The 25,420-nt window shown below is 41.3% G+C and overlaps 1 protein-coding gene across 21 annotated transcripts in view; it reads left to right on the top strand.

Moving 5' to 3' along the window:
• The window catches only part of ATXN1 (ataxin 1), a 367,362-nt gene that overhangs the window by 205,536 nt on the left and 136,406 nt on the right, over nucleotides 1-25,420 (top strand). For 18 of the 21 annotated variants that reach the window (XM_074543277.1, XM_074543189.1, XM_074543262.1 and 15 more), the window contains 2 exons: nucleotides 2,934-3,056; nucleotides 17,133-17,272. The gene's annotated coding sequence lies outside the window, so the exon portion shown is untranslated. Of the gene's footprint in view, nucleotides 1-2,933; nucleotides 3,057-17,132; nucleotides 17,273-19,965; nucleotides 20,029-25,420 lie in introns of all 21 variants that reach the window. The other 3 variants (XM_074543238.1, XM_074543244.1, XM_074543220.1) reach the window with 2 other exon arrangements.

Below are 25,420 nucleotides of genomic sequence, written 5' to 3'. Positions count from 1 at the left end.
ATGCTGGGAGGAATTCCCAGCCTAATTCAGGACTGTCCTTTTTCCCTGACTCCACAGACACTATGAAGGGGCTGTCAGATCTACTCACATGTTTTGCAAAGTCCAGGATTATCTGGCTATTGAGTCAGTCTTTGTAAAGTGTGACCCAACAATTCTGTTTTAAGAGTTCACTGTTGGTTTTGATACTATTTTGGTTACTGAGAAAATATTATAAATGCATGGAGGTGCAAGCCATGTGCATCTCATGACTTGCAGGAAGTGCATAGATGTATGGCAGGCATAATGCTCCTTTCTGATGGGGAAATTTGAATTTGGCTCACAGATATTATTTTGTAACAAAAAAAGGATGGCAGAATGAGTTTCAAGTATTTCTGCGACACTGAATTTTTAGTGTTTTATCCTCTGATATATAAATTGTTACTTCTGGTTTTTTTTGAAAACCAGACTATTTCCTCCATCGCAGTTACATTTGTTTTCTTTTGACAAACCCTGATTTGTTGCTCCTGTTTCTGTAAGGATCAGATGGGTAATGGAAGCTGTACAGCAACTTTATGTATGCTACTCGAGATAGTAAAATGCAAGCCTACAATAGGCCTTTTTTCAGCAGCTGTAAAGCTGTTGTGTGAATACAGTGAATCCATTCAGTGTCCCCCACGCTTGCTGGGAGCACCCTGGAGAAGAGAGTTGTACTAGTGAAATGACTATCCAGCAAAATGGTTTCAGAGGGGCAGGCTGATGACTCACTCCTTATTTTGGTTTGCAGGGTCTTTTTCTGGGTATGTGAAGTTTTAGCCTGAGTTAAGAGATCAGTAACTTTCTATAACTTTCTCCTTCTTTCCAGGTTGTCCACTAAATCAGCATGGGTGTTCTGTTCCTTACATCAGTCCTCTGAGATGGGGGAGTGCTCTTATTTTTGTTGTAGAGACAGGGGCAGGGGAAATTTTGGGTTAAGTGATAGTGCGCATTAGGAGCCAAACACTCATGCTGTAGTTGTACTATAGAAGCTCAAGTGTCATTCAGAGCTATTTCAGCCTTTCAGGAAGTGTCACATAGCATTTGCCCATAGGTCATGCAAAAAAGCGTGGAGGATAGCTGGGAATCTGTCCATCAAACAGTTTTATTTGACTCTTTAAACAGAGCATTAAAATGTAAGTATGTAAAGTGAGAAAGGGAGGATTTAATGCTGATTTTGATCTTTGGCCACCTTGTATTTGAGTTCAGGAAAAAAATGAGAGGCAGAACCTAGTTGATTCGGCAGGGTGATGCTCTGTAAGAAAATCCCTTTAACACTTTTTCTTAAATTAAGAAGGGTTTCTAGGTAGCATGAGTCATGGACAGACTGTCCTCATTTCACTTTGAACTTGCAGCCTTCTCTGGACGTGTGTCACAGATTTAGAGGACTTTGTCTGCTTCCTGCAAGTGGTAGGCTTGGCTCCTGCAGCCTTGACTGGTGTAGAGTGAGAACAGGCTCCTTGAAGGAAGAGGCAGCACCCTGTCAGGGGGAGTAGCATGGTGGAGTAGGGGCCCAGCTTGAGTATTTTGTACAATAAGCAGCTTTGGGGAGTGGTGACATAGGCACAGCCTTTGTACAGGTGTCAAGGTCCCCCTTATTTGTGTGTTGTGGTCTGCTTCAAGTTTTGGGTTGTTCTCCTCCAGGGTGTGTGGGGGAATGCACTGTGGCGTAGAAAGCTGTACTTTTTGAATTTTTGACCAGTTTTGGAAAAGTTGTCTTTTTTGAGGTATATAAAGCCACAGAAGGCTGTGAATATTGTCTTAATTTCTTAATTAAAAGCAAGGGGAAAATTATTCAGACCTGTCTGTTCTAGCCAAGGTAGAAAATCAAAGTGTTCTGGCTTACGTGCACACAAGGTCAAATCCTCTCTTTGTCATGTTGTGTAAATTTGTTGGCTTCAGTGGGGGTAGCCACAGGTGTAACCCTGGGAACAGTTTCTTTCAGCCTTTTTACAGAGCAAAAATGAATGTGGTTGTTGGTCCTAAAAATTGTTCATAGAGAAATAGCTGGGATGTTTGTAATCCAGAGAGGCCATGCAAATGCAAGACCACGCTCTCAGAGGGAACGTGAACTCTGCACTGGCTGGCAGTGTTTTCCTGCTGACAGAGCCTGGTTTGGAGCCTTACGTACTCAGCTGGCCCTTGGCCAAGCCTTGCTGCAGGTACGGGAGAGGGAGGAGGGTGAAACAGGGGGCGGTGAGAAACTGCTTTCGGTAGCAGCACTCGCTGAAAAGTCAAAAGCCTTCAGACCTTTTTTGGTGATGGTAGAAAATGTCAAAATTGATTGTATTAGAGACCTGCCAGTTACACTGAACTCATCTACTTTGTCGCTCCTCCTCCCTTCCTTCCTCCCTCGACAGCTGGGCTGGGTTTTGTAGTGCTAATGCTGCATTGCTTCTCCAGCACGGCTACTACTTCCCCCACGCTGCTACTACAGAAATACTCCAGGAACTCAGTGAAGACTGAGGGAGAGGGCTGTATATGTTCTATTAGTGATAGTAACAGTGATTGCAGGAATAAAACTGGGTAGCAGTTTAATGCTTTACATAATGATTTTTCTTCTGGTTTGTGTTCTGGGTTTTCTTCAATTTTCGCTGTCATAAATTTGTGGAGTCTGGTATATCCTGGATTGTGCTTTAAATGAATACTTTGTAGTGCACTTATCTTATGGATTTTTAAAATGCCATGGTTTTGAGTGATCTAAACCAGTGGGGTTTTTTCTTTTTGTTCACTTGGGTCTTTTTTAATTTTATTTTTTAAGTACAGCTCACAGAAGAGCTGTTGCTGGAGGAAGTTACCACACTTGCTTTAGATAATGAAACATACATTCAAAAAAGGTCAGGGATTTCCCCTGAGCCACCCACCAATTGCTTGAAATGACGTTTTCATTCTGAGTGTCTCTTTTTTTGTTTTTGTTTAAGATCCTGGAGCACAGGGAAAGAGTTTTAATGCAAAATACCAGAAAAAAAAGTCTGCAACATCTCCTGTGAGAGGGGAGAGAAAAGGAGATTAACAATTGCATCTTGAAACACTCATGATTTGAGGTAAGTGATTGAAGGGTCTTGTCATAAGTTACAGTTAGTTTGTAATTAAATTAATCATTATTTACCTTGGAGTGTCATGATATTGTTGTTGAAGGCAATAAAAACAGGCAGGAGAGGGAGGGAGAGAACGGTAACAGCAAACCCAGAAACAGCAGTAAAAATACGTAATGCACTTATCTTTTTGAAAATGAGTCCCATGAGTTCCAGTCCCACAAACTGGCAATCATTCTGACATTTATAAGGGTTAGACCCTGTTTAAATCAATGAGGCTATTCTCTCTGAAAGTTAGGCATGAGCCTAAATATTTCCTAGTTTGGAATCTATATCATATGGGAACTATTGAAGAACATACAACACCCAGTCAGAAAAATGCATATACTAATCTCTTACTGTTGGTGATATGTCATGAGTAATCTGATTTTGCAGCATTCTTAAGAGATATTTTTATATTAAATACATAGTTCTCATTTTTTATGTTTAAACACCTCATTGAAATACCAAACTTCTTAGCAAAGCCTGTGAATTCTATTCCAGCTTTAACAATACATCTGCCTTAATTGCTTCATCAGTGTGCCTTTGAACAAATGGAGTTTAACGTATAAAGAAAATAATGTCCCCTTTCATAACTAGAGTTGCATATTGCACTTGGATATTTGAATAGCAACTGAACTAAAAGTTCCCTGGCTGAGGCTGAATTGTGTTGTCAGAGTTAATTTTTTTTAATAAAGACAATGACGAGGCACAAGGAGAAGCTCACCTTTTCCCTGTAGTCTTATTTTTTGTTTGTTTTCTTTTCATTTCTCATTAGAAAAGAATCAAACTTGAATCTAGTAAGGAGAAAATACTACAGTTGTAAAACTTTTAACCAATGAAAATGTTGCATAAATGAACGCTAAAAAACACCAGCATCTTTCTTAAATAAAAATTTTAAATTATTTATTCTCTTCTGCCCCACAATTGTGCTGAAAGAGACAAAACTGCTGTAAGGAATCTGCAGAATCAAAAAGACACATGTAATTTGAAAGAAGCAGAGTATACATTCCCACAAATGTGCAGAGAATTAAAACCTTTTGGCAAGTGGCATTTGCAGGCATATGTTGCTTACCAGATTTCAGAGGAGAGCGTAGCCGAACCCTGGTGATTGCTCTGTATTTTGCTTTGTAGGAACAGAGCTATTAAGTTTCTTTTGAAATCAACAGGCCCACTGCAGGGAGCTAAATATTTCCTTTCTGGTCAGTGAACAGGGGCCATTGCTTGGGAGATTGTAGTGGTCCTGTAGGTATTTGTACTGATTTTTCTGAACAGGTCAAAAGTTTTTCAAATCAGTGTAGCCAACTCCTTTTCATGTGCAGGTCTTGCACTAGGGACTGTGATCCCAAACAGGAATACAGAACCCTTTCAGCAGGCACTTTTTGTAGTTGTGAAATGAGGTATTAGTGCAAACCTGTTTGAAGGCTGAGGTCAGGTAGTGCCTTTCTCTCTGGGACAAGCCCTGTTTCAGGTTCAGGTGACAGTCTTGGCCAAACCAGTGAGAGAGAAATGCTCCGTTGTGTGATCACCCTCAGCCTACCTTTGCTTTCTGTTCCTCCCACTCTCTTGGAGGCAAGCATTCCTTCTTGGTTCTGTGGAGCATAAATCAAAATGTTTTTATTGCTGCCTTCTTTTCATTGATGTCAGGCCAGGATAAGGCGCATGATTTTCCTTTCACAATTGCCTTCTTGTTGCTCTCTGAGGAAGCGCATGTTGAAGTTCAGGAAGAGGTATTTTGTAGCATCTGTGTGGCCTTTATAGTAATTTTATCAGCTCTGTGTTACGCTCAGAAAATCGTTGAGGTTGTTTTTAGCTTTTTTTGTATCACAGAGTGCAGGAGCTCATTGTCAGAGTATTTGAGGGAACCTCTTTGGTGCCAAAAGATCCATATTAGGATATATTAAATTGTACCACTATCCTTCTCCTTTCTTATTTTTTTCAGCATGTGGAGAAATAATGTCCCCATTTGTGTGCATGGAGAAGGTCCTGTGGTATATGCCAGGGAGTTATGTGGGCGCTGAGCTGAGCAGGCAGAGAGACTGACTCTCTCCTGCTTTGTATTTTGCACTGGGAGTGAACACAGGGGACCGAGCCTGCCCAGATTAAACACATGCCTTTTTTGTTTTGCTCTTCGTTCAGCTGTCAGCATGCCATGTTCAGATGGCAGTGATCAGTCACAAATTGTCCCCTGACCATGCTCCTCAGCTCTCCTGAACCATTAGTTTTGTGGAGCTCTTCAACAAAGATGGCACTGGTTCGATTTCCCCACCCCCTCCCCTGGCTAATGGAAGAAGACTTTGTTTGTTTGTTTGTATTTTCCCCTCTAATCAACTGCATTAGATCCCAAAGCAACTTGTGTTAAGTGGAAGTGAGGCTTTGATAATATGTGTGCTTGCTAGAGACTTAAGATTTCTTTTTCCCCACCCCCTGTATATGGATCTTTTCAATGGGGTGCCGCTATTGTGAATCAGAAGGAAAGTGCATAGGCTGCCAAGCACATAATAAAATTATTCTTTTGTTTCAGTATGTGTGTGTGAGCCTTTGTAAAGAGGAGGTGGTGAGGACAGAGAAGGGAGACCTTCAGTGCATGGAGGCAGGAGAGTGCAGTGGCACAGTGCAGGGCAGCACAGTGGCGAGATGTGGCCGTGCCAGTGCCTCCGTGCCCCTTCTGCTCTGCTCTGGTGGGCACTGCCTGGGACTCACACTGTCACACTGCATGTCCCAGGAAAATGGGTGAACCTTGCACAGCCATTCACTATGCTGCCTGTAAACCACATAAGGCAAAATATTCAAAAGCTGTAATGTTTCCAGTGCTTTCCCTAAACTTTCAAAAGAGTGATGGAAAAATGAACTGTGCCGATCCTGTCCGTCCTCACTGTGAGGCTATTTATTGTAAAGGATGTATAGTATAGTTAATTTCAGTATGGAGTACATAAGAGCTTGAACCAAAGCCTTAGATCCAAGCCCACCAGCAGCTTTGCAAAAGGCAGGATCCACAGCTGAAGTCAGTGGTTCACACAGTTTCTAGCGGAGAGTGGTTTTAAGTTACTTCATGAAATGGGAGTAGCCAGAAATTTTAAACTGAGGCTTTTAAACAAGTTTTTGACTTTTTCTCACCCACCATTCTCCTCTGCCTTAGAAGGTTATTGCAAAAGCACAGCAGCTATTTTCTCCTAGCCACTGTGGCCAGGACACACCAACTTAGGGAAAGGAGAAAGGCCTCTGTGGTGGTGACTGTTATACAGCCAAATGCTTTTTTTTTCTGAGTATTTTTTTTCTTCTACGGAGTTAGACCACTCTTCTGGATGGAGGTCTTTGAAATCACAGTGGAGGCTTTGGAAGTAGGATCCTGAAATTCCAAAGACATCAAGAAATTATTTATCACCCTGGCATGGAACAAATCAGGCCCCAGTGGCTGGACTGCCACCTCCTGAAAAGTCCTATCTTGAGATACCATAGCTGAATTACAGACATGAAAAATTTCAGCATTGTAGACAAGAAGTCCATAAGGCCCAAATTTTTCATTTCTTGCTAGATATGTGGTTCTGTTTTTATGCTCTCCCTTTTCTTTTGCCCTTGGACACAACATTTTAGGGCTTTTTAGTCTCTAGCTGTGCATGCACTAGAGAGGCATCTGGTTATGTGTTACTTTACACATCTGTTACGTACGTCAGAGAGTCAAATCCAGCACCCAGAGACTTAATGTGTATTTGCAGTACTCCCTGTGGGACTTTGAATCCTTCATCCAATGAATGGCTTATGAGGATACAGTATTTCAATCTAGTGCATATATTACTGCAGTTTATTGCATATATATTGCACATATATACAGTACAGTCTCCTTTGTATTTGGCAGAGAAATCTGGTGTGGGAAAGATGAGAAGTGCAGGTGAACTGGGAAGTATTTAGGTATGGCAGTTAATTTGCTCCCTCCTGGAAACATATCTCTGGTTGGCTGCATGAGAAACAGTTTTCATCATGGTTTGAATATCTCTAAAAGGTGCCCCAACAGTGTTTGTGTATTTCAAACTTAACTTCAGGCTTGTGGGACAGTGGGCCAAATACCTGAGGTGGAATTGGTAGCTGAGGCAAAGCTCAGGCTTTGCAGTTTTGTCTGGAGAATCTGTACTATTTGCAGGCTGTACAGGAAGCACGAGTGTCATGGCTTGACCCCAAATGACAATCAAGTACTATGTAGCTACTCACTCCCTGTACCCCCACAGTGGGATGGGTAAGAGAATTGGGAAAAAAAGTAGGTAAAACCCCTGTGGTGAGATAAGAACAGTTTAATTATACAACAACAGCAAAAACAGTAACAACAGTAGTGGTAATGATGATTATGATGATGTAATGAAAAGGGAGGCAACCAGAAGATAAAGAGAAATAAAATGTGAGAAAGACAAGTGATACACAGCATAGCTGCTCACCAGCCAGTGACTGATACCCAGCCTGTCCCCAGGCAGCCATCAGCCCCTCCTGGACAATTCCAGCTGACAGATTGAGCAGGGTGCTCTATTGTATGGAATATCCCTTTGGCCAGTTTGGGTCATGCTCCCTCCCAGCTTCTTGTGTAACTCCTTGCCTGCAGAACTGGGAAAATGGAAAGTGGTTGACTACTGAGCAACTAAAACATGAGTATGTTATTAACATTATTCTCGTGCTAAATCCAAGACCCACAAAACTTACAAGCCACTAGGAAGAAAATTAACTCCATCTCAGCTGAAACTGATTAGCTGAACCTGCATTAGTTAGGGTTTCTGCTTTGCTTTTCCCTCTGATTGCTTGTTCTGCAAGTACATTAAGTTTGCAGAAAACATGTAACTTCTTAGATGGTCTTTTTTTATGATCCATGCAGAACCCAAATTTGGTAGATGTTATTCCTGCTTAGGGCTTTTCATTAGTGTGCAATGCATGCCAGTGAGCAGATGGACTTACCTGTTAATTTTTGGGGTTTTTTGTTTGCTGTGGTGGGACTGCCCTCTGTGCTGGCCATCCTTGGGTACAGCAGTAAACATAAGATAGCTGATAAACTTGTGTGCGTGTTTTCTCCCCTTTTGCTGCCCTGTAGTGGAGCTGCTGCTCACTGTCTGGGGAGGGGAATGGTAGCCATCATAATGGCACTGTATGCCAACCTCTGCTCTGGGAGCCCCTGGCTAGGCCACTGTTCAAACCTGCTGGCTGGCTGTTACAGGGGGCTGGGTACCACAGGCATTAGTGCAGGGGAGCTGGGATGGGGGAGATTTTATTGAATCTAAGACAGCGTGAAAATTGCAAAGATTTGGCAGAAGGCAACCTACAGCAAGAGGGATAGTGCAGAGTGAGCATCATGATTCCCTTCTGCTGGAGGGCTCAGCAGCTGGAGCCCATGTGGAAGCATTTTGCTGCTGAGCAGTGGTTTTTGTGCCCTGATGGAGCCGTGGGTGTCAGGAGAAGGCATCCCAAGGGTTCACCAACCCCGTAGCCCACTCTCCCTCTGCAGTGGGGAGTCCTTTGGCAGCCCTCTCCTCCCCTGGCTCTCTGCAACGTGGCTGCTGTGGGCAGGGTGCTGCAGCTGCTTGTTTGAAATGATAATATTTTATGCTGTTACTGTGGAATACTGCAGTATTTTTTGTAATTGTGGGCTGCAGGCCAGTAATGTACAATAACATTTTGCTCTTCCTGTGCTGTTGCTACTGTAGGCATTTGTTCCAATTTGGGCTGCATTTGGAGGACTTTCTTTTTCTTTTTCTTTTTCTTTTTTTTTTTTTTTTTTGTTTCTTTTTGTTGTTTCTAGACGCTACTTGTTATCTGTTGTGGATATTTTTGGAGTATTCATTTCTCCCACGTATGTCCATACAAATCTATCTGAGAAAGCACTTCAGAGAGTAGCAGTCTCTATTGAACAAGCAATTGTTGTGGCTTTCACAGAATTACATTTTTTTGAAAGTATGAGGCAAGAACGAGATGAAGATTGCTTTTTAAGTTTAAAAACCGTTATGGTTTTAAAAAATATTTGAAGCAGATAGAAAGCAAAGCCTTTCTTTGACTGATGGGGGGTATATTTAGCACTGAAGTCCCCATCTGCACCCGTCTGTAGGTGATCGAAACCTCTGGGATGGCAGAATCTGGGAGGCAGAAGTTTTAATGATTCTCTGCAGCTTTGGTTTTAACTGTTAATTTAAAAAAAAAAAGAAAGAATTTTCAGAGGAAAGTAATCATAACTTGGAAGAGGGTCAGTAGTGTTCATGCCAATGATTGTTTATTAATGTGGTCATGGTCTGGAGATGAAACTTTTGTGAAAGGGAAATTCAAGTCCTAGACATCAGAGCTCACAACTAGTCAGCCTGCATGAAATAATTTATTTCTGGAAGGTAGAGGTTGAGTCCAAAGGAAATGAGAAGGTACAACACAAAGGATACAATTAATTTGTTTTCGGGAAAATTTGGAATAAAATAGAGTGTGCTATATGAAAAGGATTGCACTTTTCTCACTTGTAATTTTAGTGTCCTATTACTGTGCTGACTCACTAAATGACTTCAGTCTCAATCTGCATTTGGTTTAAATTACTTTAGAGGCCTGCATTTGTATGCTGCTCTGTAAAGTAATTCTCATCTGTAATCCAGATTTTTTTTCCTTTTGTTCGGCATTTCAACTGACTTGTCTCTTTTCATTTTCCAGGTCTCTGTTTTACTAACATTTGAAAGCAATCTCTCTGTGTGCCTGCTTGGGCCCTGCAATTGGCAAAAGTAATTTTTCAGCAACAGATAGAACAAGGAATGAATCATTGCTTTCTGCCTTTCCATTAAATTACCTAAACCACTACTCATAAATATTGCTTTATGTATGGTACAGCAGCATGATTATCTCACTGCATTGATGGAACAGCGCTGGAAGTGAATATAATTTTTCTTCTATTACATCTTTAATGAGCTTCAATTAAAAATAGTGTGTTGGCGTGCCAGAGTGGATGTGTTATTCTCAGAACTTTATTGAAGCTGTTTTGCCTGTTAGATTTGGTTGACATTGTGTTGTTCTGAAAACCCTGGTGGACATGATGTTGTTCTGAAAACCTTAAGAATTAAACAACAGAAAACCAGAAAAATCTGCTTTTCTAGGTGAAAGGTGACAGGACAGTAAAATCTAGTGACTGGAAAGATTCAGGTCTTTACTGAGTGGAAAAGCTTGCTTTTTGTCTGTCTTTGAGGATGATTTTTTAACATATAGTTAAAAAAAATATTCACAAAGCAGTAGGTTTCTGCAGAGCTCCAGTTAAGTCCCTGATGACTTGACACCTGTGGCAGCAAGTCTGAGTCACAGATAGCAAAAAGCTGTGAAGCCTAATACTCTCAGTATTCAAAAACATACCTACGTAGGAGTTCAATTTCAAGTACCTCTTTTAGCTCTGGGTTCCCCCCCAACCCAACAAATTTTAAGAGTCATTCTTAGAATTTTGCAGAGAAAAATTTTCCCAGCACTTGTGGATTTGTGAAGTATTGACATCACTTAGAGATCAGAAAATAGCTCTGTCAATTTTAGCTTGACGGCATTCCATTCTCTGCTCCAAAAACCTGAGGAATTACAATGGATGAGTCAAAGTTTTCTTGGAATTTTCTTCCCTCCCCTCCCCCCTGCCTTGTGCAATTCCATGGCCATTTTTAGCATTGAGGGCAGCTCTCCAAAGAATGTCTGTGTGCTTGAACTGTGATTTCTTGAAAGTCCAGAACAAAATAGAGTTGTGTCAGATGACAAAAGTCATTCTATGTTTCTACACATTTTTGTAGTATTACGTGAGCTTTATTGAAGAATCCACAGCAACTGGCAGGAGATGTCTGATAGAGAGGTGTTGCATCCTTAGCAGCATGAAGATTTCACTATCATGCTGCTTCATTATGTTGTGATGAGTTTTTGCTTAATTATTTCTGTGTTTTATCAGCTGTTCTGAGAGAAGTAGCCTGACAGAACAAATTATTGGTGATTTGGGAGACTTGGACCAGCTTGAAGCACTTGTTGAAACCACAGCATCCTTCTGTCTTTGCCTCAGTTTGAAAACCAAGGATTATGTATTTAATGTACTTTAGCAGGATGCCGAGAGTGGAAATACTAAGGACAAAGAATTGTGGGGGTACTACTGTTACCTAAGTGATGTGGTATGTTTAAGATAAACAGTGTTGTCAGCTGTTCTTGGCAAAATCCCTGGGGTTACAATGAGTGAAATTTTAACTCTGAACGGGTTTGGTTTTTTTTAACTTGCGGAAGTGGCCTGTATCATGCATATTCTAATGTGTCAGAGTGAATGTGTGAAGTATGAAACTGCTGAAAAGAAATGTGAGGGGGAAGACAGGTTAAAGTGGTTGTAAATGGAAGATCTGTGTATTTTACTTCTGCACTAGATAAGTATTTTACTTAAAATTGGCCAGAAAAAACCAAAAAGGGACATGAAAAAAATGCAAGTGTCCCCTTAAGAGCTGCTGTGTCAAATTTGAAGAATGATTTGAATTGAGTCATTAAAGTGTGAAATGGAGGGATTTTATTTCTGCTTTAAATTATGCATCTCAAATTAACCTTAGCTGTGGAGTCTCTGCTGACGCCCCCGTAATGACACATTATTGGTACTAATGGCTTCTCTGTGACTTGAGATACAAACAGACATCCTAGACAGAAACATTTCGGCTTTGAACTAAATAAGACACACGGTGAGCATTTCTACTTTGGGTTTTGGTTGCAAAGGTCTGCTCGCCTGGTGCTTGTGAGCTCTTTTCAGTTTCCATGCAATGCTCCCCATCCTGGCAGGCAAGGGTAGCTGAATGAAAACCTGCTTCACAAGCTTTGAAGAGCAGGAGAGCAAAAAATCTGGAGTGAATGTGAAGCCTGTCCAGACACTGAGCGCTGCAGGGAGCCAGAACAAAGACGGGGATGTGGGTAGTGGTCAGGGAGGGGGAACTTCCAGTAGATTATAATCTTGGGAGGAAAAGGCCCCAAGATTGTGAGGGAAATGGAGAAGAGATGCCAGGGCTTAAGGAGGAAGTTGCTAAATAAGGGAGAGGTGAGATTATAACATAAAATAAGCAGCAGAGGTTAGTCAACCCTTTATGTGCCTTCTGACGTAAAAAGGGAGTGTATCTGTGCAGCTCTGTGCACTCTCTTTTGAAGCTCATTATCATAATTTGAAAAATTCCACCTCTACGCAGAATCACTCATGGGCTTTGCAGCTTTCTTTGTGCTGTTGGTGTCTCTCCTGGGACAAGGATGGTACTTACTACTTCAGTGCAGCTACTGGGTAGGCAGAGTGAACATGGCTGTGAATAAGTGAGACTGGCATTGCCTGGAGTGCTGGATACAGAAGGTGCACAGAATTTTACATGTCATTGAAAAAGGAGGAGGGGCTTGGCAAGGCAGGCCCAGAATTTAGACCCTGACATGTCTTCCCAAGGATATTCACTAGCTCATTGCTTCATCCTAGTTTTCTCAGTGGAATGTTAATATACACGATTGCCTCCCCTTCCAAGCTGCAGTGCTGGGAATTTGCCTGTTGGCTATGGCAGGAGCGATGGAGAGGTGCCTCTTCCCCCTGGCTGTGTTGTGTGGCGTGTTACAGGGCTGTGTGACATTATGTGACTTTCTCTATGGATCTGCTCTCAGCAGAGAGTGCTGTGGAGTAAGTAATCTTGTGGTATTGTGGATCCAAAGCAGGACAGCATTTGACTACTTAGAATCAAATACTAAAAAAAAGTATTCAGAGGCCTTCTTTGTATTTCTGCAAGGAACCACATTCCTGAATTGGGTTCCAAGAATTAAAAAGAAAAAAAAATGTAGGTGTGCAATACATCACATTTACTAATGCATTAGAGATATTTATATGAATAATTAAAACACCATTTAGAATTGCCACAGTAATAGAACAAAATGTGTTTTGTCACTTTTCTATTTCTTTTTGTTGATTGATCAATTTATTGATTTCCTCCATAACTTTAGAGTAGGTATCCTAAACATTACAGTAAATTAGCAAGACTGTGCTTTTTAATAACCTGTTGAAAGCATTAATGGAATGAAAAGAAGTCAGAATTTGGTAATAAAGATCTGAAACCAGAGACCTAGAACACATATCTAGTATTTTGCATCAATTAGATTTGTAAAATATTAGAGGCTTTGTTTGTACTACCTGTTAATTAAAAAGAAAAAAGTATTTTATATTCATTATGAATAGCCTAATAGCACATCAGAAAAAAAGGGAAAAATTAGGCAACAAGCTACCTTTGTATTTGACTTTCTATTGTATTTATAGTTAACTTTAGGCTGGTTGGAGTCAGCGGGAACATGTGTGGGATGGAGGACAGAACTTCACTGAAAAAGAGACCACAGTCCTTCTGAATCCATTTGTGAAAAAGTAGTAAACTTCTGAAACTCAGGTCTGGAAAACAGACAGGTGTTATCCAAGATACCAAGAATTAGGAATTATATTAAATTTCACACACATATGCACACAAAATATTTGTGCATTTCTTAGCTCAGCTTTCTTCTGGGTTATATCTTTGATTTTTCCTTACTATTTGCATTTAGTTTGTTAACCTGTTTTGTCGTATTTTTCCTACCTTCAAAAAAACCTACTTTATGAATATGCTAGAATGTGCACTTAACAAGAACCCTTAGCAATTTTTAAGTCAGTATTGTTCTCATCCCTTTTCAGGGCTGTGTTTCTCTGTTTTCCTGCTACAATGGACAATTTGTTGTAACACTTGGATTAGCATCATATGTTTTGTTTGGTACTGTTGTTCTAGCCAAGCTTCCAATATGTGTTTTCATATGCATTTTTGGGGGCAGTTTTGGATGCCATCAGAGGCTTGTGCTTCTGCCTCCCCATCGACTGGTGATGTCCAGACTTCAGTAAGGAGAAACAGGTGATCTGGCAATAGTCACAGTCTGTTAGTCCAGGTTTTAGCTCTGGTTTGAGGGAATGGTTACTGCTCCAGGCCTCATTTGAGGTGCCTTACTCTGTTGCCCTAATACAAAGTAAGTGACAGAAACTGTCTGCTGCACAAGGGGATATAGAATATCTCAATATTAATGAAATATTGAGATATGAAATCATGCATGAAATCATTCCACTTACTTGGTTGTCATACTGACAGTGACTATAAATGAAGGATATTAGAGGGAGAAAAAATCATACTATTTCAGTTAGTTTATTTTGTGCCTACCTGACAGCCCTCTGTGTATAGTCAGTTACATGATTTCTTGGGATAGCCAGATTTTTCTTTATATGTGTGTGGCTCTTTCAGCTACAGGGGAAAGAGAATACTTAATGATCAGAAAATGTGTCTGTAAAGCCAGGAACAATTGTCTGCAACCTCAAGAAGATATCTAAGAGCATGTAACTGCTTTTTAGTCATCTTCCAAAAGCAGCTCAGTTCCGGAATAACAGTGCTCTCTTGGGCTATATTTCAAGATGATTATTCTCAGACAGGAATTATAAGGATCGATAGCAAACCCAATGCATCCTTTCTTTTCATGACAGATTCGCTGATTGCCACCAGAGCAGTAATAATGCACTGGTCAGCATAAACACCAGAAGCTGTAATCATGGATGTTTGTCTCCATCTTAACATGTGTTTAAGGTTACACAATGTGTTGTGATGGGTTTGCACCCACAGGTCATGAGGAAGGAGAATTGTTTGATCTGTTCACCTTCGCTTCTCTTTTGCTCTTATGCTTCCTTGAGTTGGGACCGGGGTGTTTGGTGTCTCTCTGGGGACAGAGCAGGGCAGAGAGAGCATGCCTAGCCAAAGAGATAAGAGAAAGGTCATTTTGAGATACCAGTGGTTTACATGCTGGGGGTTTTCTTTGCGTGTCCTATTTAGGAAGTAGTAATGACCAAGACTTTCCGTGGGTGTGTGTTAGGAGCCCTTCTGCATTGGGGTTTTGGTGGAGCTGAGTGCAGGGTTGCTTTTCCTCTGTGGAAGGCCCTGTGCTTTTGCTGTGTTTTGGCAGCTTGACATGGAAGTGGCTAGGTAACCTGTGTGTATGAGTTTCCGTTTTTCTTTTTTTTTTTTGTTTTGTATGTGCCATCCTCAATTTACTGAAGCTCTGTGACTTTTTAACCTGCTGTCTATGGGCTGTTGTTTTACAAGCTCATTAAGGTGGTGAGGATAGCGATGGCAGCGATCCTGCCCCCCTCATGGGTGCTCATTAGATGGCTTCCTTGTGCTGACATAAGCGTTGTGTAGTCATGCTCTGAGCTGGGTCTGGGAAAGGATCCAAGTTAAAAATAATCCCTGAAAAAAAAAAAAAAGAAAGTTTCAGCAGGATCTGTTCCTGGATCTAGCTCGCCATCATTCTCATGCTGGCCTGGAAAGTGTGAGGGTTTGTACTGGCACAGAGGGAGGTGAGGAGGAGCAGCTGGGGCAAGGTGGTCAGGGGTGTACTGCTGGCAGCAGGGATGCTGCCTGCTTGTATGGTGTCAGCCTGAGGAAATGGGGCTCTTGTGAATGTGCTGCCTGTCTTTCCTTAAGTGCATTGGCCCAGTAACTTCCAAAGTTGTGAGGCAGTTTTGGCCAAATTTGCCTGAAAAGCAGTGTTGAAGGGGTGAAGGTCCCCTGAGCTCAGCAATTTATGGTGTTTGGTAGGCAGACCCAGATCAACTCTCCCCATTTGATGAAAAGTTGTCATCTGGGGCTCAGCTGCCGACCTCGTCAGGCCTCCTCTTGTGGCACAGTCCCACTGTCCCAGTTTGGGTTGAATTGTGCCCGTTTTGCCATGGGGCTGACTTGAATAGCTGATGGGAGGAGAACAAAGTGCTGTCTGCGAGTGGCTCTTCATTTCAAGGGGCAGGGATGGTTCATCTCGGGGATCCTGACTGCACAGGGGTGCACATGTCCAGTTGTGGGGTGGTTTTTAAATTTGGTTTTTGTTAGTTTTTATATTTTTTGTTTGTTTTTTTTTTTTTTAATTCTGCCTAGGTATCAAAATTCCTGGAAGCTGGGATAGTTGGGAGGCAAGACTCCCTTCAGTTTTCTCAGTGTGACTGACTGTTTAACCCTGAGGACAAATAAGTCTTTCTAGCTGCACCTCTGCATAGCTTCCCTTGACTACCAGGCAGCATCTTTGTGCCCTACTCGGTCCAGGTTCTGTCCCCATAAGGCTGTGCTCTTCTGTGGTTGTGCCTGGGTTTCACCTGCCCAGCCTGCCTTGCTGCACGGGCAGCCTTGCTCTACACCACTGCTGAGGAGCTAAGATGAAGACACATTGTGGTTTCCTGCTGTTTTGCTTTGTAACCAGTCCACTGGTAAATATAGCTTGTGTGTGGTTATAAATTCATTCTCTCATTATGGGTGGTTGTTGTGCAATAATTATGTAGAAATTACAACCGAGAATTGTTGTGGATTTTTTTTTGTTTTGTTTATTTATTTCTTTTTGTGCTTGATATGCCCTGCAGTGAGAAGAACAGCCTTTAGTTTCTGCCCTAACAAAGACAAGGCCACAAGCAGGTGTCAGCCTTTGGCATGGACACAGGCACTGTCTAGCAGGCTGCTGACTTTTGTGTGGCTCTCTTTGTGTGGCGAGATGAGCAAGGAAAATTGGGACCTGCGCTATTTGGACTCTCTTTTATTTTTCCTTGCTTTACTCTGTGGGTAGACAGGCTGTCCTTCCCTGCAGGTTTGGTACTGTACACGTGTTTATTCTGAAATGAACCCATCCTGTCTCCTTGGAGGTGTTGGCTGTACATTTCCCAAAGCCCTGTATCTCTGGCAGCTTCCAGCCCTGCTCTCTGGCCAGTGCTCTGAGTCCTGGGCTGAGGCTGTAGGGCTCGGGCTCTCTGCCCCATGCAGAAATGCTCAGGTTCTGCTCCCCAGAGGTCTTCCCTTCATATGTGGGCCCCCTCCCGTGATCCCTCCTTCTGTTCAGATGTGGAATTAAAATAAGTCTGGGGGTTTTGTTGATTTTTTTTCCCTCCTGTTTCTTTATTTAAAATTCCACTCAAGCAGATCCAGAACAGCGCTTGTCCCTGCTGCGTTCTCATTTTCCTCTCATCCCTCCTTTAATTTTACATTATTCCCTGCACTGTGTTTGCAGGCCATATGTGTCCTTTGAACTCTGAAGAAGCTGTGCCAAAAGGAAGCCTTCTTCTCCTCCCCTCCTCCCATCGCGGAGCCGCTCTTAGATAATTGCAATTAGTAGACAATGCGGAGCGAACCCAAATGTGAAGTCCATGGGTGAGTGCCTGCACATTTCCTGAGAGCTTCAGAAACGCTTGCGCTCGGTCTCTGCTTTAGCCCTTTAACCCCGCAGCAGCTCCCCGAGTCCCCAACAGCTCTGGGAGGTGTTTGCAACCCGCGTTTTCCCTGCGGCGTTCCTGGCGGGGCACAGCCGCTGCTGGAGCCTTGGCACGGCGCCGCGGCTCTGAGGGAGGTGGAGCCGCCCGCCCGTCCTTGCGTCACGGCGCGGGGAACAAGTGGCTGCGGCAGCCCGGGCTCTGGGAGGGAGGGGGACAAACCCTTCTCCCGGGGAGAGCTGGGCAGAGTGGGGAAAGTAAAACTCACCCCGTTAAACAAGAAGAAATGGGAGAATTCCTTCTTGTCTTCCATAAGGTGCGGGGCAGAGGGACGTGCTGCTGCTCCGGACCTTACCATCAGCTACTGGCTCGGCCGGAGCGGTCGCTGACAGACTGGGCTTCGGCGTTTGTGAAAAACGCCAATCACTTGGGTTCTTTTAATTTTAAAAGTTTAATAGTAATAAAATGGTTATAAAAATAGTAATACAATTAGAGTAATAATAATTTGGATAATTTGAATTAGGACAATATGAGACAATAGAACCCAAGAGTTACAGACGTCTGGGTACGTTTTTCTGGGCAGCACGAGCCCGAAAAAGGACCCCCGTTAACAAAGGATTAACCCTTAAAAACAATACTCTGTTGCATATTCATACACTTCATACACGATGCATAAATTCCATTCAAATACAGGATTCTGTCTGGTCATCATCAGCTTCTTCCTCTGGATCCTAACAGCGCCTTCGAGGCGGGAAGAAGTTCGTTTCTTCTGATAAGATGGCAGTAAATTCTCTTTCACTGAAAGATTTAGGTGTCCTGGGGCTGCTATCTCGCTGCAAGTCCTTTCTGTAAAAAAAAGTATCCTACATAGCATAGTTTCTATTTTAACACTTTTTATAACCTAAAACTATATTTAACACACTACTTAAGAGTGTGTTAAATATAGTTTTAACACAACACATATAATATTCATTTTAATATCTGCGAAAAGCCAATTATATGATACGCATTTTTCACAGCGTTCAAAGGGGATGTCCTCCGTGGAGAAGGGTGACGAGTGCCTTTTGAGTCCCTTCCCCCTTTAGCGTCTGAGAAGTGTCTTCTGTGTTAAACCAGGTTTCTGACCTCATTTCTCAAAGGAGTTTTAAATGAGAAGAAATAGGAGTATTAATTAGTGCCCCGTTAAGTACTTGTAGTCAAGTATGATAATTTTCTTGAAAGGATAATGTATTAGATGAATAAAAATACTCTCCATTAAAAAATGAATACAAAGTCATTTTAAACCACAAAGATTATTGTACATTTCTGAAAAATTAATGTGATTAAAGCAAAATTTATTTAATAAATTAAAAAGACCCTGTAAGGCTGTTTAACTTGTTGGTCTCATATTAATTATTTTCAAATCTATTGCTAGAGAACTTCGACCTTACCTGCAGGGATGGGAAGTGATTTCTTCCCTCACTTCATTTTTTGGCTTGTAATTATTAGGTCTGAGTTGTGGGTGTGGTAATTTTCCCTTGTTTTGTGGGGGCTTTTTTGTTTGTTTGTTTGTGTTTTGTGTTTTTGTTTGTTTGTTTTAGTGTTGTGTGGGTTTTTTTGCTGTTCTGATGTCTTTCTCAGAGATTGGCCACAGCAAAAAACCAGACCCTAGACAGTGATCAGAAATTATATGGAGATTTCCTTGATGGGTTTAGTTAATATAACCTACTCATGTGCTGCTGTCTGGATTTGGAGCTGACAAAACTCCAAATTGCTGAATATTTTCAAGGATGTTTCCTCCTGTTTGATTTGCCTGTGATGTGATATAGATTGTGTCTGCTGGGATTACATAGACTTCCTTCAGCTACTTCATTTGACTTCACACAAGTTATATTAATTTTTTCTACACACAGTTTGCCCCATAGATTATTTTTTGTTTAGGAGCTTCCTTAGCTCTCTACTGAGCCTTTACATATTCAGCTACCTAACGAGAATTGCTCTGTATGCTGTGGAAGACAATAAAGTATATGGTTTGAGCTGGATATATAACCCAGATTTATGGATTTGCCTGGGCATTTATGAAATTTATCTATTGACTTAGGGAGGACATAAAAAGCTCAGTGTAAAACTGGGTTTTAATAGTAGCCTGTTTAAAAAACTTCGGGTTTTGTGGAACTAGGAATGAAGACACTTCTTCACCAGTCTCATAAAAATGTTGCAAGTATTTTATCCCTTATTGCTTGGCATGTTCTCCTGTTGGGGGTATTCTACAGGGCAGGTATTTGGCCTGTGATTCTCCCCAAACTCTTGTTCCCTGTAACAGGTCTGTGGTACAGATTCAGAGAATGCTAGCAGTAAGTTCTCAAGGTTTCCTAGTTTACAATTCGTTATAGTTTAGGTACCTGAAATCCATGTGAAATTTTGAAAATATTCGTCCAACCGACCAAAAAAATAGGAGAGAATTTGGGTACCATACAATGTTCTCTCAGGTGCCTTCTGAACTTTCAGGCTATTTGATGATGGTGACTGCCTTTTTTTTTTTTTAAATTTAAGGCACATATTTAAGTATTTTCTATCTTTAAGAAGACAGCCTTTGCATCTGATTCTCCACCCTTGTATTTTACTTTCAGCTTTTCTCTTCTTGTCTTATTGCAGCTTTGACAAGCTTGTGCTACTGAGATGATGATAACTTCCTTGATTTCTTACCGAAAGAAAAAGGTATTTCTCTCAGCAGAGCCCTTACAGGCTACACATGTAAACAAGAGAAAAAAAATTTACTTGTCTTTAGGACACTAGCAGAGCCTGCAGTGGTTGGATAATTGACTATTGGAAGCCTTGAGATATTTCTTTTGTTTGAGGAGGTGATGGTGGCTGGAGCTCCTTGGTGGTGTATGAAAATAGCCCTGGACTTCAAGGAGCTTGTTGTTTGTGTTAAATGGTGCTCACATAAATGCATGGGAGTTGTTACTCTGTTTTTACTATTCCAAGTGCCTCCCAAGATGAATGGTCTGTACTGCCATAATGTTTAAAAGTATGATTATTAGTCTTTTCTGGTCTTAGATGATACCAAATCTATCCCCTGAAAAATTACCTTGAAAATCCTGTTAGTACAAATGTTCTCATTTTCAAAGCCACCTCCTCAGGTTACAACTAAACCGAGCACCTGACTGGCAGCGCCACAGCTGCTGTAATGACACCTGCAGGTGTGGCCATGGGGATGTCCCTGTGCACAATCCATTTCGTGTGGCTCCTACTGAGCTGCCTGCCTTCCCTTGTTGTTTGTGTGTATTTTCCTCACCACTCACAGAGGACACAGTCAGACTTTTTAATAATGTGACACTGCAGCTATAAATCTGTCAAAATTGCAAGGGCATAACAAAGAGTAGATCTGACCAATGGCACTGTTATCTTTTCCTTTGTATTTCCCTGGAATTCTAGCTGACAGCGGCCCTTAATACAAATTCGTTATTTGCAAGGAGCCCTGTTTAAGCTAGCAAATTATTGTGCCAATGTGTGACACTAACCATGCTGCAGAATAAAGAGCAGTGAAGTATTTATGATGCTAAAATAATTTCAGGTCATGTCTTTTTTTTTTTTTTTTTCCCTTTGTGTAGTTTTGCTTTTATTACTAGTGCTGAAATGGTTCTTGCAGCGCAAGTGAGAAAACCAGACTGAACCTCCTGTTTTTTTGTTGGGCTCCCAGCTGGAAATGCCTCCCTCGATTTTCCATTGATAAAAGTGTCACAAAGGGAATCCAGAGCAGAGGAATAGGCGGAAATAGAACAATGCAAAGTCTTGGACTTGAATCACAAAGAAAGTTAACTAATGTAGATACAGTACTGGACGAGCTGCTGCTCCTTTCATGACCAGGTTCATTTACCTGTGGTCTTAGCATTTGTGGCTGCCCTCAAAGCTGTGTAACAAATCAGCTATTTATTCTCTCTTTGCTGTGGAGGCTCTTTAAAAGGATATTGCAGAGAATTTTCTTCTCCCCCTTCCTATGGACTGTTTTATTTGACCTTCAAGAATTCAGAGTCTCAACAGGGGCTAGAAAACTCACATACAAGAACGCTTTTATTGTTAATCTATAAAATATGTCTTTCACTAATAAAATAAAGATATGACATTTATAGAGCTCTGATAAGGAACATGGCAGTGGAAAAGGCCCAGGTCTCCTGCTGTTTAAATTAAGGGCAGCTGATTTTAGTGAGAGAAGAACCGGGCTTGTTAAATGTGCATTTTAACACGTGCACTCAGGTGTTCCAATAATGCTCAAAAAACTTCCAGGAGTATTTTGTGAGAATTGAGAAGTAACACCATAGAGAACTTTGTTCATTTAAGTGACTGAAGGTAATTGATGCTCCTTCAGAGGTTTTTAAGAGGGAAGATTACTTTAGTTTCATTAATTAGGTGATTAAGTTCATACTTTTCGTAGACTTTCTTAGCATTGTATCACTAAAACAATGGCTTCTGTATCACTGCTGTGTTTGACTGTTGTGTCAGGGTCAAAGAGCTGACATCATGACATTTGCCACAGTGTCTCTGTGGTCACCTCCTTGTCACGTGCTGTAGGCGAGGGTCTGCATGCAATGGTGTGACCAAGGGGCTTGGAAGCCCCTGTGGAAGAAAACTGGTGCAGGTCTGGTGCTGGGGGCAGCAGCGATGGTCTGTGACACAGAAGCTCAGTCCTGAGTGAGGCAGTGACCTGCTTTGCTGCAGTGGGAACAGCTGTGCTCGGCACCCCGTGCCAGTGCTCAGCACCCCAGACCAGATCTCAGCACCCCGTGCCAGTGCTCAGCACCCTGTACCAGTGCTCAGCACACAGCTTGTTGCAGACCTGGATCTCTGGAGCTTTGCTAAGAAGCACTGTGGTTGTCCTCTGACATACCTTCCCCTGTGAAAGGCTAAGCCCTCCTCTTGTCTTTCCCTCCTGTTCTTCTCCACTCTTTTTCCCTCTTCCCATTAAGATCTTTCTTAAACCTGCCAAAATGAGAGGACCCACACACTGAAGTCTATTTCCTCGTTCTGATGGTTTATTGTGATGGAGTAACAAGAATGTGCACAGTTATTGAAGTATGGAATGATAATACAGCAGGAATGGGTTATGTAATGAGCAAATAAATGGAATATGCATGGCTTATCCATATGTTATTCAAGGGTAAAAAGGAAAGTACACAGAATAGTGAGTGAACAAGAAGGAAGACTGGAAATGGTGTTTGGATTTATTGGATATTTCAAAGCTCTTCCTCTGACCCTGTAAATCAAAGCAGTTATATTTTGTATTGGGTTTGGTTTTTTAAATTTAATTATTATTGGGCCACCCTTCCTTAAAGCCAGAAAAGGAAATGCAGCAGGCAAAAACACTCTAAGTTGAAAACCAAGTAAGAATAAATCATGGTGTGATACCTTAATAATGCTATTAAAAAATTGCTTTCCAGTGAAGCATACTGAAACCTAGGAGTAGTAACTGCTTTAAGTGATACAATTTGTCTAGCGTTTTGACAATGCAGGAGTTTTTTCTTCTTGTCAGTGTAAGAGTCAGTAAAGTTGAGTTTCTTACTGCCTCCCCTCTGCCCAACATGCTATTCCCATGCAGAGATGGACTCTTCATGCCTGTGCCTTTTCATCATAGTGAGAATACATGAGAGATATGTACTCTGTATGAGTAAACAGAACAACCCAGGCCATTTATTTTCATCACTGTTTTGCATAATAAGCATGCAAATGCCATATACAGCAGAGGAAGATGCTAAGAGCCAGTTCTTACTAGATCCTAAAAGGGATACTAGTTGGTGAATGACTGAAAATGAAGCTACCCCACACTGTCCTTAAGAGACTCACTTTTGGAAAAGGCATGTTATCTGTAATAGTGGGCAGAGCATCCACTGAATCAGTGTTTTTGTTTAAGAAAAGGCTGCCAAACATTGAAGGCAGGAAAGCAGTATTGTTTTTTCATGTTCTTGGTGCCAAAGAAGCAAAAGATGGTAACAGAAGAAAGGGGTAACATTCTGAAGGCATTTGGGGCTTTTTTCTGTTACAAAAAAAAAGAGATGTTTATAAGAAATGAGGGCAATTTAGTCGAGTGTTCTGCTTTGGACAATTGTAACACTAATGGGATGGAAGCAGTATAAGCAGTTGCTACAATTATAGCTGCAGTTACTAAGTCAAATCCGTGTACTGTTATTTGAATGAAGCATTCACCGTGTGGCTGAAAAGCAGCAGGATCTTAAAGAGACAGGGAAGAGAAATTATCCTCTTTTTTGTTTTGTTTATTTTATTATCTTCATGTTTTTTTTCAGAAAGTTTGTGCATGTGATTCATACAAGAGTTCAAATCCAGTCTTTCCTTTGCACCCAAAGCAATTTAAACAGTTAGAAAAAGACAGTAAATGTGCATTTAAAAAGTATATATATGTATACATAAAAAAATGAAAGTATCTGCAAGCGAGTAAAATGGAACTATTGAGTTTGTATTCCCTGTAGCCCACTAAAACTTATGGGTCATGCAAAATTATTCAAAGGGTAATTTCCCTTCCATTTTCATCAGGTTTCTTTAGTATTGTGAGCCATTATTTGCTTCCTTTCAGTGATGTGTCAACAAACATTACTTTTCTTTGTGTATGCAGCTGAATTTTATTCATTAGAGAAATTACAACACATGAACAGTTGTGCCTTTAGAGCACTGGCATTTAAACAGTTTATAAGGACTATGTTTATGCTTTGGATGGAGATCAGTTGGTGCTGGTGTTAGTCAAATTAGGGCTGAAGTCATGGAAATCTTAACTTTTCGCCCACTTCATGTATCTTTGACAATTTAGCATATATGGTGGGCAGTTTCCAAATGCAAACAGATGGTGTGCTCATAAACACCAGGACACAGAAAGGTGTTATTAGTACTGGATTTGTCTCTTTATAAATGAAGGATGCAGATCTATGGCTGGTACAAATTTAGCATATTCCTCTCAAGCAAAGTTATGCCAACAAAGATGGAATGAGAATCTGTCTTCCTGGCCACTATTTTTAAACACAATGCTGGAAACTGCTCATGTAGTTGTCTCTGTTTGTGTGTTTCTGTATTCCCTTACACTGTCTCTGTGGCAAAATGTGTTCTGTAGCCATCTTTTTTTTATTTTTTCCAGATGACAGAACACAGCTTTTCAGCACATCTCAGCCTCATCCATCTTTAAACACCTCTTATTCCTGTTTTTTCCATTTTCCTGTTTTGAATATGAAAGTTACTTCTTGCATCCCTATTCTTCCAAATGTAGCAACAGGATAGGATGTCTTTACTCCTCTCCTTTCCTGCTTTTCCCATCCGTGTGGATTCATACATCCTGAGGAATTTCTTGAATTAAGCTCAAGTTATGTCTTGCAAAAAGCCCAACAAAATAGTGTTAGTCACACCTGTATAATGCAGAATGATTGACAGAGTTAGTGCAGGCTGTGCTGGGATTTGCTGAGTGGCTACATGGATGCTTTGCAAATCCTGCTGTGCTGGCTCTGGACTTCCCAGTGCATAACACTGAACCAATTGGATGGGCTGTTCCCATTCAAAATGTCAAATTTGTGTTCTTAATTTCCAGTGAGGATGTAATGTGATAGCAAAATTGTTCTGTAAAGGGTCATACGCTGTTTTACTGTCAGTTTGTGAGGCTCAGACAGAAGGAAATGATCAAAACCACTCGATGCTCGTTATTTATTAATTGAGTTCTGGCAGAGCCTTGCTACATTCTGGCTTTTTGTTTGTTTCTTTGTTTACAAACAAAAAAAGACAAGCACAGTTCACAAAATAAACGAAAAGGGAAATTTGTTCACAAAGATTTCTGACAAGGAAGAAATGGGATTTGGGGGCATTTGAGTGGAGGTGCCTTGGAATACAGAGAGAGTAACTTGGCATTGTGTCACCCTCTCTGAGTGCTGCTCCTGAAAGAGAAGGATGCTTTAGAGAACAGCAGACCATGAATCTTCTATGCTGGCACACTGGGTTACCAGAAAATATTTACTCTAGTAAGTTCTGTGGTGGGGATATTTTAAGTGCTTGCACTTTGCTGCTTGTATGGATTTACTTTCTTAAAAAAAAAAAAATCAAACTAGAAGGTCCGACTATTTCT

The sequence above is a fragment of the Zonotrichia albicollis genome, chromosome 1 (assembly GCF_047830755.1).
Source record: "Zonotrichia albicollis isolate bZonAlb1 chromosome 1, bZonAlb1.hap1, whole genome shotgun sequence".
Classification (NCBI taxonomy): Eukaryota; Metazoa; Chordata; class Aves; order Passeriformes; family Passerellidae; genus Zonotrichia; species Zonotrichia albicollis.
The sequence above is the reverse complement of the archived record's forward strand: the minus strand, read 5'-3'. Positions and strand labels throughout refer to the sequence as shown.